This window comes from Ornithodoros turicata, chromosome 6 (genome assembly GCF_037126465.1).
Source record: "Ornithodoros turicata isolate Travis chromosome 6, ASM3712646v1, whole genome shotgun sequence".
Classification (NCBI taxonomy): domain Eukaryota; kingdom Metazoa; phylum Arthropoda; class Arachnida; order Ixodida; family Argasidae; genus Ornithodoros; species Ornithodoros turicata.
In genome coordinates, this window is record NC_088206.1 from 6,147,855 (window position 1) to 6,164,779 (window position 16,925).

General features: G+C 46.1%; 1 protein-coding gene across 3 annotated transcripts in view; it reads right to left on the minus strand.

Moving 5' to 3' along the window:
- Window positions 1-16,925, minus strand: part of LOC135398948 (glycine receptor subunit alpha-4-like) — a 373,762-nt gene that overhangs the window by 83,082 nt on the left and 273,755 nt on the right. Inside the window, exon 1 of one of the 3 annotated variants that reach the window (XM_064630531.1) lies at window positions 14,134-14,409. The exons of the other annotated variants lie outside the window; for them this stretch is intronic. The gene's annotated coding sequence lies outside the window, so the exon portion shown is untranslated. Of the gene's footprint in view, window positions 1-14,133; window positions 14,410-16,925 lie in introns of those variants that run through there. 3 annotated transcript variants of the gene reach the window in all.

The window sequence follows — 16,925 nt, forward strand, 5'->3', positions numbered from 1 at the left end:
TCTCCATTATTGTTTTTTTTTCTTCTTTTCACGAGACGAAACCGACAATAAATCTTTCAATGTTCTTGCGCGTTGATTGGGTTAAAAAAAAAGCCGTGAAGGCTTTGTGTTGTCTGTTTGTGTTCCAGCATCAGTTTGGATAATTACCGTCATGTTCACCAGATGTCGCCTGCCTCGTTCTACGTGTGCGTGCCTGTGTCTGAGAAAAATAGGTAGGGAAACAAGTGAAGAGATTGAGAGTGTCTCTCCTGTCCGTTCGAAAGAAAACCCATTGGCAAGTCGCCGGGTAGTCGCGCCAGCGTGGCGCAGTCGGTAGTGACCTTGAGCGGCAACCAAGAGGTGTGACGTTAGGTCGAGCGTCTGACCTTTTGGACGCCTGCCTTATACCCAGGTCAATCGGGGAGTCTCAATGGTCATTTAAACTAACGGCCATTGAACATGTGCGCTAGCACCCCCCAATGTGTAATGTGCCAACCTCTCAAGGAGCAATGGATCCAATGCCCCTCTAGAGGTTGACACGCTACACTCCAGGTTGAGCTAACGCACATGTCCAAAGGCCGTTGGTTTAAATGACCATTGACACTCCCCGTGTGAGTTGAGCTGAGTTGAGTTGAGTTGAGAAGGAAAAAAATGGAGAAATAGGCACTCGTTACGAAAGCCGGCTACTCCAGATCCCTTAGAAAAACAAATATGGCTGACTACTTCCCGTGTGACGTGGGTATTCGATCAGTATTCCTTCATTTTTTTTTTCTTTCTTCCATTTTCATTCGCTCTGTCTGCGGCTTGTTTTCCTTCTGCAGTTTGGCACCATTGACATTTTGAAGTTGGAGTTGGACGGACATTTTCAAACCCACTGGTAATATATAGCAAACACAGCAATTTATTTTCCGCAGCATGGATGCCGCAGAAATCTATTGTCTGACACTGTCCCGAACAGATGGCGAAACCAATCAAGGATGAAAGCCGCGTTGAAATGACCCCGAGGGGCTATCCTCGCGCGCGCGCGCGCGCGCTTGCGACTTCACACCGACCGGCATGAACCCGTACATTTCTAGTGGGCTGTCACTGCCGCCCTCTTCCGTTTCCTCAGAGCCTCAGGACTCATGGACTGCACGTGACCTTGTCGCGTCTTCATTTACTTGCTATTTTCCTTTCTGTTGTTATAGCAGTGATAAAAGTGAAGATTATAGTACGCATGCACGGCACAATTGCACCTCCGTTCTCATCAAACAAGTAGCTCAAGGTAAAAGTCGGAAGCACAGTCGTGCCGTAAAGCTTGCGGCAAAATCGGAAGTAGTTGGCGCCTGCAGTAACCTAACTACCGTAGTTAACTACTCGAAATAGTAGTTTAACTAGTAGTTGCCACTACTTCTCTGCAAGTAGTTGATAACTACCTTTTAACTACAATCAGGTAGTTTAACTAGTAGTTTAACTACATGTAGTTAACTACTAGCCATCACTGTTATATACATCAATCACATTCGGAGCCAATTATTTATTATTTCATTTTCGCCATCATCACGTCAGGTCAACCGGTTCCTGTGTTTATTCCGTCGAGCAGCGAAGCCACCGATTCCAGATCAAACGTGTTTCATAAGGAAGTTTTAATACATTGGAATCAGTCTACCAAAACGACGCAATAAAGGGAGCAGTCCAATTAAATATTACCAACGTAATGTCAGCCGTTGGCAATACAACCGCCGTTTCAAAGGAATAGCGTCACTGGCCTATCGTGTTTTCGGAACTGTTATCGTGAACACGTCCCGCTCCTCTAGAACTGGCTATTACGTATCGTAAAACTGTCAAAAACGCCTCTATCTCGATCTGATACCTGGATGACGCCCCCAATGATAGAGCAACAACAACAACAACAATAAATGAAGGTGAGGAGAGGATGACATGGGACGTGTCCCCCGTGGCAGCCACAGGACCCTACCCCACTTCACAGGGGTTAATATAAGAGGATGAATTAATGGTGAGCGCGAAACGAAGATAGGTCGGAGTTCTGTTTAGAGCTCTTCGAGGAGTCCAGTGACTTGCATGAAAGCAAAAAGGGAGCTTAAGAGCCCGGCACTGATGCGCAGGGGAGCTCCATGGGCCAAGTACTTTGGACAAGCTGAATGGTCTATGGTCAAGGAGCGCAAGTTGGCGTCGAACCATCCGGCGTGCACACGTGTGCCGATCACAGTCCTCGATGATATGGAGGATCGTAGCTGGGGTGTGGCAAGCTGGACACAGCGCCGTGTTACTGGGAGTCAGCTTAACCCGGAACACAGGTATAGTAGAAATTAGGAGAAAGTAGAACAAATTGAAGATCTCCCTCTCTACAGTTAAAACGTTCGATGGGTTCGGCTGAAAACTCGAAGAAAGAAGGCGACGAGGCAGTCAGTTCGAGGACAAAAATGCAACTAATCGGGAAAATGCGGGAAAGCCTGATAGGAGAAAAGACATTGGTCTGGGTCAGCTCAGGTTACAGCCACAGACGAGCATCGCCGTAGCTCACACTAGGGTTCCTTGAAAGGGAGCGTCCAGTCAACATGCATGGTGTTTTGTCCGTCTGCACTTGTTATCTCAACACAGGTGTGAAAGTGACGTTGAGCCGTAGACGCCGCGGAAGTGACGTGAAGCTGCGAGGGAAGCCACCTGGCATCTTAAATGATGATGACGGGTCCACTGCATGGAGGAGTGACCACTGAGTGATGTCATGGAGGCATTGCTGGCGGGCCAAGGGTGACACCAACGGAGACGAATAGAAGCGTCTGTCTCCGTTGGAGAGGATAATGGGCACGGCTCTGGAGATACGGTGGGCCGCAGCAGTCGCCAAATCTGCCTCCTCGTTGCCTTGAATGCCAGTGTGGCCGGGGACCTACTGTATAGGGTCAACCGGTGTCCCTGTTCGCCATGAACGTTGAGCGCCGTCAGGATACTAACTACCACCGTGGTCAAAGAGCCGCGGATGCCCATGCTTCCATGATATAGAGCAGCTCACACTGACGTTGCTGTAAAACTGGCACCGGACGCGAACATGAAGTTCCTTTTTTTTTCTTGTTTATTTTAAAAAACAACGACGCACTGTGGGTGAAATTTTACACATGACATCCACACTCTCAAAGCCAGTCGACATTTCCAGATCGTCCTTTCTAAGGAAGCTGTCTTCATTACACACGGTGATAGCTGCAACCCCTTTTAAAAGATATCTTCCTAACTGACACAGGACATATCAGGAGAGTTCATTAACCCATAACATGATCAGGCCGAAAAGGGGAGTATATGATGTACCGCGAGACGTAAGCAGAAGGTGAGTTCATTAGCTTTCAGAGCCGAGTCTAGCTTTCTTCCAGCAGTAATTACGGGTATATAGGCCGGTCCGAAAAACGCGGATAAAATAAACATCAGGGCAGCGACCCGGTAGGATTCCGTAGGATAAACTAGAGATACCACGTCCCACAGATCGCCTAAGTGTCAGTGCTTCCTGTTTTTTGTATATATATATATATATATTTTAGGACGATGCACTCATTAGGTGCACGCTGATATCTTACAACCCTGTTTATTTCGATACCAGCTCCTAACTGGCATTCAGCATCCGAAAGTCTACTTATGGCTAATTCGACCAATCTGCCCAAAGCGGATTTTTTCTCTCTCTCTCTCTCTCTCTCTCCCCCCCCCCCTTTTTTTTTTCCTGTGCAGCGGCGGAAGTTTGTTTCTGAGCGGAAGCCACTGGTGATTTCTGATCAACTCGCTCCACGACGACCTACTCTTTCTTGACCCAGCAATGTCGTCACTTCCGCATTTTGCAGATCTGGGCGAGCGACTGCGCCTGTTTGGCAGACTTAGAGTGTGCCAGATGCATGCAACTACTTCCACCAAGTCCTTTGCTGAAGCGCGATTGTTTTTCGTTAGTGGATTCGGATTTGATCCTCCACGTGCCGGTTTTTGTTGCTCTGTAGCTGATTTGGGTGCTCGCTTCAGATGGACCAGTCGAATTCGCCATTAGGCCAAAGCTGCATTAGTTCACGCAGTAACGCATTATGCGGCACGACAGGACATGATAGGGCCGTTACATATAAGCAGGAGCTGAACTCATTAGCTCTCAGCGTTTTCGTTTACTTGGACAAGTCCTGACGAGTACAACATTCGATGGGTTCTCCTTGGCATCCCGACATTAATTATCAAGCAAAAGCGCACTTACGGAGTAACCCCCCCAAGCTGCGTTTAACGGTACCAACTTCCATTATGCAGACGATGTGCTCTTGGTAGTGGTGATGGTAATGTTGTTTCTTCACAGAGAACCGGAAGCCGGTATAATGTATAGGTGCTTCGTCCGGTACTTTGAAAGATACGTGAGCGGGGGCACTAGTCACCCATATTTAAAAGGCTACGTATATTCGTAACTCTATCATATACGGAAAGTCAGGATCATTGCCCGGAAGTTGAAGTAAAAGTGTTTTGCTGGTTTGGGCTTTAGCTGTGTGTGTTCGTCGAATTCGTGTAGCCCATGCTCAAGCGTGTTTCATCATGGGTTGCCCGGAAACATTGCCGCAAGAATGACATCGAGGGTGATGTGTCAGCTCTGTTCAGCAGCCTTTCTTTCAACGACGTACTGCCGTGTATTAGGCGACGGTATTACGTGAGCTCGCGACTAGACCAGAGAGCAAATAATATAGGAGCATCGCGTGTCATTTCAGAGTCAATGTTAATGTCAATGTTTGTGTCAAGTGTTCCCACTAGTTTGGGATGTTTGACTCCCGGCCCCCAACTACTGGGTTTTCTCCTTCTTTTCATTTATTTCGACTAACTGCGGTTAAGTGGTCTGGGATAGCCAGTCGCGATTTCGTCGCGACTTAAATCCCCCCCCTTTTTTTTTTCTATCACATCACATCAATGTCAACAGGTCTTCTTCACATTTCAAATTTTATCCTTAATTTTTCTTTGAATTACGACAGATCGCTGAGCAATCAGCGCTATAGAGTAGAGTACAGGGATCCACTCCTATAGAACTACCATCCATAGGTCTGACTGGACACATAATTGAAGGTCAGACATTCTATACGAACTGGAGCACATTTGAACATGCGCCCGTATACACCGAGGTATCTCCCCCGTGGTCATTCCATCGGAAGAAATTCGCCTTAGAGACTAAATTAAGATAGAGGGCAAGCTGACTTATTCTATCTTTCTTTACGCCCACATTCTCCAATCTCAGCAGATGATATTTCCTTTATACGCAATACTGTCCGTAGGGTCCCTGTCACAAAAGCATTTTAATTACACCGGAATATATATATAGAACGGAACGATCGAAGATTGATACAAAAATTATTCTAAATAGCCTTTGAGCAATCGTGGTGAATATCCGGACCTCTGCCAAGATTGTAGGTATATTAGATATATAAGATAGATTAGATTCAAGGAAAACATGCAGAACGCCAGTCACTATACGCGGTCAGTACTGCCGATTCCAGTTCTCGTTTTCTCGCGACATAAAACCACAAATTAAACACAAAATTATCGTTTTTCGTAGTCCGGAGAAAAAGTAATATGAACAGCAAAGAAACATTATTCGTCTAAAAAGTATAATGGACGCACAAGCAATAAGAAGAGTACATAAGCGGAGAGATAGGTACCTCACGTTTTCTTTTTTAAATCAATCAATCAGGTACCTCAAGTCCTGAACAAAGAAGAACAGAGAGGCAGAGAGAGGGGGGAGGAATAGTTCAAGTCACACAGGCGCTCAGACGGGACAGGCCCATGCCCACATATTATGCATGTGCAATGCGTAGATTGCTTGCACGAAATGGGTATGCGGAGTGTATAGGGACTATTTTGCAGAGTTGGGGGCTAAAATGTGAGGAATTTGCCATCTATGGGACCAGAAGCTGTAATTACTCCTCAATTCCCTAATGTAGTCCTTTTTGTTTTCCTTAGAGCTGACTGCACTCTAAAATTCTGAACGTCCTTTTAGGTGCAAATGGGACGTAATTTGGGTGTAAATCGTTTTGCACACCCCTGTTACACCCTTCTGGGTCGAAAAAGTTTGCACGGCGGATGTTGTATGGGTGTAATAGTTACAGAGCCTGATCTGGAGGGTGTATCTGGGGCTACTGGTGTGAAAAGGGTGTAGCTGAGTAAAATGTTTAACACCGTCGTGGAATATGAATGTCGTGTACGATGAGTCATAAGGCGGACTCACTTCTTATGAAAGCCTATGGGTGATTTTTGTTCGCAGGGTTCTCGTAAACCTCGCTAAATTTCTGCACGGAACAGGTACAGGCGTGTTCCCCTCTAGTTCATCTAGGGAATGACACATTTTTGAAGGCCTGACGCGATCTGCTGATTTTTGGTGAATTAAAGTTTGTCAAATTTTCAATACATCAGAGTCTATGTCTATGGGAGATGCAACAAAATCGCTTCTCTCGGCACGCCCGCCGGCGATATCTGGGCCAAAATGGTTTTATTCACTAAGGTAACAGTCCAGAAGTTGATTACAATCAACAAATTCGACAAGCTTTCTGCAATTTTTCAGATCCCTGCGAATAAAAATCATGGCTTTGTCGTTTGCTAGCATGTTCTGCACGCTCGCGCCGATTGCATTACTTCCTTAAAGCGCGCGAGAAAAGCAAAGCGAAGAAAACAATTTCGCGACAGTGCAGCAAACTCTCTCCGGAAGCGAACGTTAAGTAAATCGCCATAAGTCCGCCTTGATTTTCCCTCATACCAAAACCAGTAAGAAACAGAGACGTTATCTTGATGGTGGTTTGATATTCCAAGCAATTCCTCACCTCAGAGTTTTTTGTGTATATAATCAAATTGAACTTAGACACCTCACCCTTCGTTTTGACTGGAAGGCGAGCAGGGCTATCAAATTTGCAGACGCTCGCAAGACCCCCCAAGCAATGCATATAGTATCTGTTTTCTCTTAGAAACGAAATGCCAAGATACGGTTAAGAAGCGGACTAAATGGTTAGGGAAAGTTTAGGAAGATGAGTACACAATCTTCTGTGGCTCATCTCATAGAGTCAACAATACAAAAGGAAATGCCTTTCTAAGTGAGCTTTCGGTTCGTTATCCCATTTATGTGATGTTTCAAATTTATCACTAACTTTAAGCGCGTATATTCTTATCTGTATATCAGACTGTATATTAGTCCAATATGGAACCAGTTTGGAATTGCTATATTGGGAGAGTATTTGTCCACAATGCATTACATTTTCATGTTATGCATTTGCTTTGGCTGATATGCATTATACACTCGCTATGGAAACAAAGCTGCACACGTTACGCCATTGTTTAAGGGTGTAGATTTACATCGAAAATGGAATCAGTTAGGATATCACTGAATTACACCCCAGATGATGTTCAATTCGCAGCGCTCCTGGAGGGTGTACTTCCATCTTAAGGTGTTGTTACACCAAAAATGTAATCACTTAGAGTACCATCCAATTACAACCATCCAAGCAGGTCTATAAAATTTAGGAGCGTGGAACATGCACTGAAGACAGACATGATATTCTTCAATCTTCCCTTATATTAACTTCCCTTATCCCTCAATATTGGGGAACACCGTGCTGACGAAGCGAGCATTTGATATTCATACATACGGGCTCCTCCATGTGGCGCAACCGCCAGATCATCAGGGACGCCAGTGCTCTCAGCCCCTGGGGCTATTCTGTCCACCTGACGGTTCCCTAATGGACGCTTAAATTTCAGCGCACGTTGTTTAACACACGTCGCGGATGACGCGGTGTGGGAAAATTGATAGCGTTCCCTGCCAAGCTCAAACAGGCAGTTAGTCGGCGGTCATGTTTGCCATTATGACGCCCAGGGTGGACAGAGAGCATTCCAGAAAGGGAAACCGTTGAATGCGAGCAGCGATTCTTGCAACCCGCACATGGCACATCATTTGGGGTAGTGGTGTTGGGGGAAGCTTGCCGTTGTTGGCGTCACAGCTGTGGGCATCGTCACGGCTATATAGCTCAAGATGATGAGGTGATGATTAAAAGAAGGTGAGTGGGTGAAGTAGGTGGGGTGAATGGTTGTTCCAGAGTTGGACTGAGTCAGAACTGAGTCATTGAATCAGAGTTGGACTGAGTCAGAACTGAGTCAGTGAATCAGAGTTGGACCTGAGTCATTATTGGCGCTGTGAATAATGCGAATTGTAGGCGCCGCCATACGCCTGAAACGGTGGCGCAAAAGGACTGCTGCGCGTACGAAGGAGCGCGCCAAAGTCATGGATATGTAGAGCAAAAATAGGTGGAGCAACATTCATGGATATGTGGAATAAGCTACCATTGCAAGTCGCCTCTCGACAAGATATAAACATATTTCGTAGCCACCTGAAGGTTGTATCTCATGGTACCAAATTATTTTGCTCTGTAAGCCATTGTTTTGTGACTGTGACTTATACTCCCAGACAACTCAAGAGCTGCAGACACAGAGATGTACCTACGCCAGCGGAGAATGTAGTCCGCACATTCAGAGCGGGGGGGGGGGATATTAGACGAAAAGGGGGAAAAAAACGGGGAAAGGTCATCAGAGCGGGGTAAAAACTAGACGACTGTTTTGTTAGCGCGAATATGTTAAGCGTTTGCTCTAAAAGCATGCAAATGTGCTGAGTACATTATACCCGACGGATGTTTTCGCGAACTGATCAGAGAACAAGTAATAGGTTGAACCATACGGGCGAACTATCTTATGACTCGGAAGCGATGTGCATCCGCTTATGGTGCTCGAAGGAGCCCGTGATCGTGCCGGGACTTCCTCAAGGAACCTACTACACTGGGGTAACTGTGTAGAAATGGGTGAGGCGAACTTGATGTTGTACCAGTTATCGTGTCTAACTGATAATTCAGTTGTGTAATTATAATTTATTTAAGATTGCTTATCGTTTCGACGAAGGTGTCGCTCGGGCTCTGCCGGATTCGTTGAACTGATTCCCGGTGCTTCCTCGCAGACAACGCATTCTGGATTGTCAGTGATGCTTGTAAATCCCAAGTCCACGTGTGCAAGAAAGTAGCTCCGACTTCCCAAGTGCTCGTAAGGCTTTCGAAACACGAGATAAAAGCGAAAGCGTGGTGCAGAGAAATGGTCGGGTTGACCTGCAGGTTGAGCCATCCAATAAGACGGCAGCTGCTGGCTGTACTCTTTACAATGAGCAACAGCCGCGGCAACCTGGTCAATCCCAATGCCAACGATCAAATGTATCCCACTCTACGATACCAGTATACCGGCTGTCCGATACGATGCGATACGATACCGATTCGATACGATACAAAGGCTGTCCGAAAGTGAGCCTTGGTAGGGGGTCAAGTTTAACACGAAGGTGCTAAACAGTATCCTGTTCACGGAACCCAGGTTGAGAAAACGTTGAGAAAACGGAAGGAAAACGTAGAGGTGTCACGATAACGTTTCTGAAAACCTGACAAGTCAATCGCCTGATTCCTTTGGAGTGGCTGATATCACGTTGCTGATATCCGATCGACTGACAGCGATGCGGTGTCGAAATCTGAGGGCGCTTATAGTTTTCTAAAACTCCCTATTGGCCTAAGCAAATCACGGACGCCTACGAATTGTGGGCGGACTTGACCAGCAGTAGTTAAACTATGAAGACGTATAGTGTTGTACACGTGCGTTGCTGTTTTGTAGTATTACATTTTGTAGCATTCTATTGTTTTGTAGTATTGCAGTTAGACTAAATTGTCCCCTTTTTGGGTGACACACTACAGCTGCAATAGTGCATATCCCACAAAGTGCCCGCTTAGGTTGCGGGATCGATCCCAGCAAAGGATGCCAGCAACTTTGAGGGGGGGGGGGTACAGCTCGCCTCAGTGTTAACTTGAACACCATCCCCGTCAGCCGACCCTGGTAATACTTAATAGAACTAACGGTGGAGGGTGTTTTGGTCGTCTGTGTACAGTTCGAGGGGGTGACCCTCATTATGAAGGCGTTGTTCTCTGCTAGGCGCTGCCAACAGGGTGGCTCTCTTCCCACTTTGCAGGCGGGAGCGCTGTTCAATTTAACTTTGACGCGAGCCGTACAAGCATTTACGTTCAAGCCGTACAAGCACAAGGCATTTCAAACAGCCAGGGTGCACTCTTCAGTTAAAATGAAAAAAAATCGAGTACCGCGCTGTGATAAAATTCTTGACAAAAGAGAGACTTTCGCCTAACGAAATTAAAGCGCGACTGGACAACGTGTACAGGGAAGCCTCTCCCTCGTACACAACGGTAAAAGACTGGGCTAAGCAGTTTCAACTGGGGCGAGAGTCCATTGAAGATGATCCACGCGATGGTCGTCCAGTGGAAGTTGTGACACAAGAAAATTTGTCTCTTGTCGAGAGGAAGTGCTGAGCGACAGGCGTCTGAAGGTGAAGGAAATCTCAGAAATGCTGGTGCTTTCTAAAACAACCGTTTTTCGCATCATCGGCGAGGGCCGTCACATGAAAAAGGTCAGTGCGAGATGGGTGCCACGACTTCTCTCGCCAGTTCATAAGCAACAGCGCGTCGTCTGTGGCAGAGAGGTTTTGGAGCTCTGTCAAGAGAACGAAGAAGAAATATTGAAGTCAATTGTCACAGGGGATGAGACTGTGGTGCTCTACTATGATCCCCTTTCGAAAAAGGAGTCGATGGAATGGCGCAAACCAGGAGAAGCACCCCGAAGAAAAGCCAAGGTCACACAATCCACAGAGAAGATCATGACAACAATATTTTGGGATTGTCACGGGATCCTCCTCATCGACTTCAAAGAGAGGAACACCACAGTGAATGCGACTTTATGCTTCACTCCTGCACCGACTGCGAGACGCCATCAAGGAAAAGAGGCGCGGCAGGTCGAGTCGAGGTGTCCGGTTGCTCCAGGACAATGCCCCTGTCCACACTGCTTCTGTTGCCAAGGCTGCACTGAAGGAGTGCGGCTTCGAAGAAATCCACCACCCACCCTACACTCCAGACTTGGCACCGAGTGATTACTTCCTGTTCTCAAACTTGAAGAGGGATCTCAGAGGACGGGGATTTCAAAACGATAGTGAGATGCAAGCGGCAGTTTTCCAGCATTTTGCGGTCAATACATCGGACTATTTTTTCAAGGATATAAGAATGCTGGTTGAAAGGTGTCAAAAGCGCATCGAAGTTAAGGGTGACTATGTCGAAATGTGATACACTTGTTTCGTCTCTATGACTATGAAAAGTTGGTAGGGCCGGAAACTTATGGAACCACCCTTACAAGGACAAACACAACACAAAAGCCTCACAACCCACTCTCTCTCTCAAGACGTGTCGTCTCATTCTTCAGTGCTCCTCAGCTCTCACCCTCATCTTTTCTTCTACTTTTTTTCCTTCATCTAAATCATCTTTGTCTTTAATCGATCTCACCCTTCTTTCACCCTTTTGTTATTTTATCCTTTATTTCCGAGTTTTTTTTCTTTTCTCTTCATTTTATTTTTATTTATTTATCTTTCTCTTTTCTTTCTGTTTGCTTTTCTTTTTGTTTTGCGGAATAGCAAGCCGGCATACCGTTTAGCTGACCTTTCCTCCCTTTTTTTTCTTCTTTGTTCTAATAAATATATCCCCCCCATCTCTTCAACGTACCAAGCCACGCTAGGAAACACGAGGACACGCACCCACCTTCAACATTCTCTCTTTTACATTGTTGCCAGTCGCTCGCACATTCGCACAGACGAACGGACACACCCGTGGCGGGCGGCATCTTCCTCATTAAACGCTGGTCGTGGATGAGGCGATTAAGCGTAGAAGGAAAACAATCAGAGGGTGTGGGTTCGAATCCCACTGCTTGTGGCTTTCCCTTATACTGTCATCATTCGTTCGCTGGTATTTCGACGCGCGTGAACGAACCCACAGGTGGGCAGAATTAATCCACAAACCAACCACTGTGGCGTCGCTCATGATCATAGTTGTTTCGCGACACGTAAAGTCACGAATTATCCTTACCAACCTCTCCGCAGAGTCCCCTTCGGAGGTTTGACTATTCATCAAGATTAGACTAGAAAATTAGACTATTTATCTGTGGCATTCCTCCGGGATCACCTTGCGCCCCATCCTGGGGCTTATCTCAATTCCTACACAGTGCTATCTGCAGGCGCTATAACCCACCATTTGTTGCTTTTTTTTTTTTCGGTCGAGATTAGTGGTGTGCATCGCATGCGATTGTCGACCGGAGGTGGAAGGAGCATTATATAAACACACGGACGTTGTATAAACACCCGAACTTGCTTCCATGACTCTTTCTGGCTCGAAGTTTTATAAGCCTCAAAGTTTAACAGTGGTTGAAACATGTTCGAAACAAAGTTTGGACAGGAGGGATGACGAAATTCCTTCTAGCCAGTTCTAGAAATATTTTAGTGACTGTAATAGAAGAGCATTGACAAACCCATGAATAGCTTTGTACGAACACATCACGCCGCATAAGCGAAAGGCTAGGAACAGCGAAATAAAGCTTTGCTTTAGAGTTACTACTGCATGCGCAAAGTCTACAAGGACATGAGAGTGAGGTCCGGAGCTCCCACTTCAACTGGATCGTTATTAACTTCGTCATACAACCCCCCCCCCCCCCCCACACACACACCTTATACTTAATGACGGAGCATAGCACACAACCTTGGATTTCTACATTTATCTGTGATTGCGCCAGTGGCAAATCTACAGGTATTATACATTCATGTTCACGTATCATTAGGACAACCAAAGAAAACTACTTTTATATCCTAGTTTTATAGTAGAACAATTTATAGCAGGAATAAGACGCATAAACTGTGCCACCAGCGCGAATGCCGTCTCAACGCTGCCGCGGCCCCGTGCAACAGGTGTTGTATTCGCAACTTGTTCAGAACTCTCGCGCCATAGCAAAAGACAAGCATGAACGAGCCGCTGATAGTATACACACTCGTCTGATAGTACTACAGATCTAGAGCAAGTAGAAGACATTAGTGAGCATTAGTAGACCGTCGATAAAGTGGCTTCCGGATTACCGTGCCTACACGGCACCCAATCAACAGATAAGATTCTGAGCCATGCCGAGTCATGCGAGTTAACAACGTCACCGTGAGGCTGTCGTACATACCGGACCCAATGGCAGCGCGCGCGACTCAGAATCTTATCAGTTGATTGGGAGCGGTAGACACGGCACCTCGGAATCAACCTTATCAACGATCTACTGACACTCAGTACTCTCTATTACCGCACGCCGATACTTTGATCAGGGTGACTCACTGCATAGCGAACTGAAGGTCAGGATTTAATAACTCGTTGATAATCGCTCTATAGGAACCTTGAACCATCCAATCCCAGACGACGACGCAACCTCGGACAAAACGCGTGCCTTCATTTCAGTTAATCCCTTGGTGTGAATTAAGCTATGGCCCGGTTTCAACAACGCTGGTTAACTTTGAACCGGGATTAAGGGTTGCAAAAACTTGAAGTTAACGCTCAATTCTTTTTTTACAAACGTTAGTTGGTGGCGTGATGAACGTTTCAGTGACAATAACTCTCTTTAGTGAAGCAGAGTAAGCGTTAAATTCGAGTTAAGGGACCGTTGATCTCGGTTCAAATGTTAATCGGCATTGATGAAACCGGGCCTATGTCGACGAATACGGCGTGCGCTACTGTACGATGGGTTGTATTACAGCGTTAATCGTACAATGTCTGATTCAGACGAGGGGCATTTCACAGTAACCTGGACTAATCTCAATGTGGAAGTGTCGTTAACTAAATTTGTCAACGAAAGGAACATATGTAAACTAAACTAGTAGTTGGAGAACCTTCAGTATTACAGCGACCAGCTCAGACTGCGTATAAACACTTCCAAACTTCCACACAGGGGATTAACACACATGTGAACGGTAGTAGACACCTTCATCACAACTCTTTGAAATCACTTGTCATCACACAGTAATTAAGAACCCCAAATCAGACTACAATCTCTAACAGCATCAATCTTCTACACGAATAAAAATAATCTCGTTCTGCACTTCTTCACTCTTCTTTTTTTCTAAAGCACGCTTTCCTTTTACTTTTCTGTGGCCGCCCAGGCATATACAGACCGCCCGTTTTCAAGCGATACGTGAATGAAACCCACACAAGCCATACACTTGAATGAAAGCCACAACTACATTCAACTCACCTAGCACGGTTCGAAGTCGAAGGGAGCACAAACAACAAGTTATCAAATCCACCCAAACAATCTAATTTCTAACTTCTTCCGCTAACACCTGTCAGGCACCCACGAGTATAACGACCACACGACTCGGAATCACTTCCATAATCGAAGGTTGAAGTTGTTGAAGGCTTCATGACCTAAGACAGTAACGTCTTCCTCGACATCACACTTCACCTCCACACTCGTGAACTGCACGGTTTTCAGCTCGGCGCGACGAACGCAAGTGAAGCGATGTTGCGCTGTCGCGCGTTCCGAACTGACTATTCGGAGCAAAAACCGTTCTGGGTGGAGGAACGCATAGGCGCAGAGCGAGGGAAGAGCGAGAGGGAAAAAAAGGGGAGAAGAAAGGATGGGAGAGGTTCAAAATAGGGTGCATGAGGGAAATACGGAGGCAGTAGTTATGAGGCTGCATCGTGAGGAGTTTCGGGAGGCAAGGGGTTGAATGTGCTCTCGGTGGGGGGGGGAGGAGGGGTCTTGCGCAATAAAGAAGGTCCTGATATGCACTCCGATGCAATAAGCAGTACGCGGAATGTGGCCCGACATGTGGGACCCGCACGCTGTATGAGGTGCCGTTTGCTTTATTTTTTTTTTTTCTCTCGCTTCCCGCAGACGCGAAAACTTTCGCGTCTGCGGTTAAAGTACTCTTCCAAGCAGCACAGTGTACTGAAAGTCGAGTGCAATAGGGGTGGACGGTATATGTGTCTTATTATCAATGTTCTTTAGTTTCACGAGTTTGCTCAAGGCCGTTCACCTAGGCCGTCCACCCCTATAGGCCTGTTGCTCTGTCAATCAATCAATCAATCACCAAATTATACAACACGCGGTAGTTTAGCAGACGACGCGGCACTTTCAAATACACGGTCTCGAGTTGTTCGCACTTTTCAAGAAGGGCCGCTTTTTCTGTGGATTTCCTACAGGTTTTGTAGCTTTCCTTGGCACCATACCGTTTGAAACACCATGCAAAATGCGATGATGAAACTACCTACTGTTGGGATCCAAGGCCGTTTAGGCCCGAAATGGCACTGTGCAAACTTCATTGCAACAGCCCTATTGCACTCGACTTTCAGTACACTGTGCTGCTTGGGCTGATAACCTCGTCTAGCGTCGGCCTCCCCGAGTGTGCATTTGGGAAGTGCTAACTCAACTAGATACGAATACACGTCAGCTGATACACGGTAGCGGTTTGCCAGGCGAACATAGTGAGAGTTAAGGTCGGATCCCATAGCACGCTACAAGTGACAAGCGACAAATTCGGCGGCGGCACCCGGGCTCAAGCGACAAAAAAAGTTATGTCGCGGCTACAAAATCTTGCATCTACTCCCCGTAGATATTTGTCGCTTTGTCGCCAGTCACCGTTGCCCGACGCGTGTCCAAATTCGCTGGATTTCGCGGTATGTAACTGGAGCCAATGATAAAGCATAGAGATGTGGGTGGCAACAGCGTAGCGTGGGTGGCAAGTCAACTTTGTTACAATGAAATTTCGAGCGTGTAAGTGAAAGCAGCCGTTTGAATCGATGGTTATCGCGTGTGACCAAAATCTATTGCCCATTGTGTGTACACGGATAGAACTGCAGCGCCACCACACACACATATATCGTAACAAACTTACGGTGATGTGGTGTGATGAGATGTGATGTGATAAAGAAAAAGAATGAGGATGTGAGTTATACGACGAAGTCGGACTGGCTACCCCAGTACGCTTACACACAGAAAGTACCAACAGTACAAACAGATGAGAGTTAAAATGATGGCGTTCAACATGTGCATATGTATACGTATATATATGCTGGAAGAAAGGGGTTTGGGCGACCGCCAAATTAAATAGGTACTAACAAAATCAGAGGCAGACAACGAAGATGTAGGAAGTACAGGAAAAGGGGGAGTTATTTATTTACTAGTGGAAAGTTAAGGGGGGAAGTCAACGTTGCTGCTTAACACTGGAACCAGTTAAAGTTCCAGGGTGAAGAGTTGTATCTTGGAGTTAAGTTAAGTTAAGGTTGGAGTTAAGTTGAGTTAAGGGTTGTAAGGGTTGTGTAAGTTAAGGGGGCAGTCGTAGCCAGGACTGGGCGTCCTGACGAAGGCGGAGCTTCCGCCGCAACGTTGACTTCCCTCTTAACTTTCCACTAGTAAATAAATAACTGCCATACTTCCTATATCTTCGTTGCCTGCCTCTGATTTTGTTAGTATCTACCTGTATATATATATATATATATATATAAACGTCGCTTTTGAGTTTGAGAACTTACAAACATATGCTATACGTGCAGCCAAAGAGCTCCGGCTAATTTTCCCCTTACATACTTCACTGGCTTTGCACTGGGCTTTCAGTGGCGTGTTAGCACACCCTGACGGGAGGAATCACGTGCTACGTGACCTTCTCACGCCATCCGCTCAAACGTTGCCTGCCTGTGTACTGCTGACGATGGCCCAATAAGGTCGAAACAACTGTCCAGTACTAGCATGGCGACGTTTGAGAACTTACAAACATATCCTATACGTGCAGCCAAAGAGCTCTGGCTAATTTTCCCCTCATATATATATATATATATATATATATATATATATAGTTACCCCTTAACTTTCCACCTGTAAATAAATAACTTCGCCCTCTTTTCTTACTTCCTACTCCTTCGTTGTCTGCCTCTAATTTGTTTCAACTATCTGTCTAATTTCGCGGTCGCCCGAACACATTTCTTCCGGCGTATATATATAATATGTATTATGTACAAGCGGATGCTGTACCCACACAGAGCTAA